This window comes from Arachis hypogaea, chromosome 9, assembly GCF_003086295.3.
Source record: "Arachis hypogaea cultivar Tifrunner chromosome 9, arahy.Tifrunner.gnm2.J5K5, whole genome shotgun sequence".
NCBI lineage: Eukaryota > Viridiplantae > Streptophyta > Magnoliopsida > Fabales > Fabaceae > Arachis > Arachis hypogaea.
Window position 1 is genome coordinate 38,727,402 of NC_092044.1, and position 2,666 is coordinate 38,730,067.

Here is a 2,666-nt window from a genome sequence, read left to right on the forward strand (position 1 = left end):
GGAGGAGTTTCAATAACTCTTTTACTCAGCTGACCCACTTGTGCCTCCAAATTTCTGATGGAGGACCTTGTTTCATTCATGAAACTGAGAGTGGTCTTAGATAGATCAGAGATTATGTTTGCTAAGCCAGAGAGGCTTTGCTCAGAATTCTTTGTCTGCTGCTGAGAAGATGATGGAAAAGGTTTGCTATTGCCAAACCTATTTCTCCTACCATTATTGTTGTTGAAGCCTTGTTGAGGCTTCTATTGATCATTCCATGAGAAATTTGGATGATTCATCCATGAAGGATTATAGGTGTTTCTATAAGATTCTCCCATGTAATTCACCTCTTCCATTGCAGAATTCTCAGGGTCATAAGCTTCTCCTTCAGAGGAGGCTTCTTTAGCACTGCCAGATGCAGCTTGCAATCCAGTCAGATTCTGAGAAATCATATTGACTTGTTGAGTCAATATTTTGTTTTGAGCCAATATGCTATTCAGAGTATCAATCTCAAGAACTCCTTTCTTCTGAGTCATCCCATTATTCATAGGATTTCTTTCAGAAGTGTACATGAATTGGTTATTTGCAACCATCTCAATGAGTTCCTGGGCTTCTGCGGGGATTTTCAGATGAAGAGATCCACCAGCAAAATGGTCCAATGACATCTTAGACAATTCAGACAAACCATCATCGAATATGCATATGATGCTCCATTCTGAAAGCATGTCAGAAGGACACCTTTTGGTTAATTGCTTGTATCTTTCCCAAGCTTCATAGAGGGATTCACCTTCCTTCTATTTGAAGGTTTGGACTTCCACTCTAAGCTTGCTCATCTTTTGAGGTGGAAAGAATTTGGTCAAGAAAGCATTGACTAACATGTCCCAAGAGTTCAGGCTTTCTCTAGGTTGTGAGTCCAACCATGTCCTAGCTCTGTCTCTTACAGCAAAGGGGAAAAGCATAAGTCTGTAGACCTCAGGATCAACCCCCATTGGTCTTAACAGTATCACAGATGTGCAAGAATTTAGCTAAGAACTGATGAGGATCTTTCGATGGAAGTCCATAAAACTTGTAATTTTGCTGCATTAGAGAAACTAATTGAGGCTTAAGCTCAAAGTTGTTTGCTCCAATGGCAGAAATTGAGATGCTTCTTCCATAGAAGTTGAAAGTTGGTGCAGTATAGTCACCAAGCATCTTCCTTGCATCTCTTGCATTGTTTTTGGGTTCGGCTGCCATGTCTACTTCTTTTTCAAAATTTTCTGAAAGATCCTCTCCAGAGTGTGGTGCTTTAGCTTCTCTTAGCTTCTTCTTCAGAGTCCTTTCAGGTTCAGGATCAGCTTCAACAAGAATGTTTTTATCCCTGTTTTTGCTCATGTGAAAAAGAAGAGAACAAAAGGGAGTAGTGAAATCCTCTATTTCACAGTATAGAGACTCCTTGATGTGTCAGAGGAAAAGGAGAATAGAAGAATGAGAAGAGAGAGGAGGTGAGTTCGAATTTTTTAGATGAGTAGAGGAGGAGTGTTAGTTAAATAAAATAAATAAAAAGAGAGGAGAGAGAGAGTTTTCGAAAATTAAAAAAAGAAATAAAATTAAATTAAAATTTACAACAATTAGTTAATTAAAAAGATTTTTGAAAAAGTGGTTAGTAATTTTCGAAAATTGGAAGTTGAAAAGTGGTTAGATGGTTTTGAAAAAGATAAGAAATAGTAATTAGTTGAAAAAGATTTGAAAATAATTTTGAAAAGATAAGAAGTTAGAGAAAAGATTTTGAAATCAAAATTTAAAAAGATATGATTGAAAAAGATTTGATTGAAAAAGGTTTGATTTTAAAAAGATCTGATTGAAAAGATATGATTGAAAAAGATTTGATTTTTAAAATTGATGACTTGACTAATAAGAAACTAAAAGATATGATTCTAGAATTCAAATATTGAACCTTTCTTAACAAGAAAGTAACAAACTTGCAATCTTTTGAATCAAAACATTAATTGTTAGCAAGGATTTTTGAAAATGTAGAAAGATAAGATTTTAAAATTATGAATTAAAACATGAAAATTTGAAAAAATTTTGAATTTGAAACGAAATTACCTCCTCTGTGTCATCCTGGCGTTAAACGCCCAGGATGCTATCCTTTCAGATGTTTAACGCCCAGAATGCTACCTCTTTGGGCGTTTAACGCCCAGCCAGATACCCTGGCTGGCGTTAAACACCAGAATTCCTTCCTTACTGGGCGTTTTTCTAAACGCCCAACTTTTTCTCTGTGATTCCTCTACTGTATGTTCTGAATCTTCATTTATCTGTATTATTTACTTGAAAAGAGATATTTTTATTTTTGAATTTTTAATGAAGAGAGAGAAAAACAACAAAATGAAATAAAACATAAAAATGCAAGATCAAAACAAGTAATGCATGCAAGGACACTTTGAATGTCAAGATGAACACCAAGAACACTTTGAAGATCATGATGAACATCAAGAACATATTTTTGAAAATTTTTAAGAAAATAAAGATATACAAGACACCAAACAGAAATTTTTAATGTTTAGACACTATGGATTTGAAAATGCATATGAAAAACAAGAAAAGACACAAAACAAAAGAATTTAAAGATCAGAACAAGGAAAATCATCAAGAACAACTTGAAGATCAATGAAGAACACAATGCATATGTTTTCGAAAACTTGAGAAAA

The 2,666-nt window shown here is 34.4% G+C and overlaps 1 non-coding gene across 1 annotated transcript; it reads left to right on the plus strand.

Moving 5' to 3' along the window:
- The first annotated feature begins 698 nt into the window (after positions 1-698).
- LOC112714115 (small nucleolar RNA R71) lies at positions 699-806 on the plus strand. Its single transcript, XR_003159071.1, has one exon. It is a non-coding gene; the product is annotated as a small nucleolar RNA R71 (small nucleolar RNA).
- The last annotated feature ends 1,860 nt before the right edge of the window (positions 807-2,666 follow it).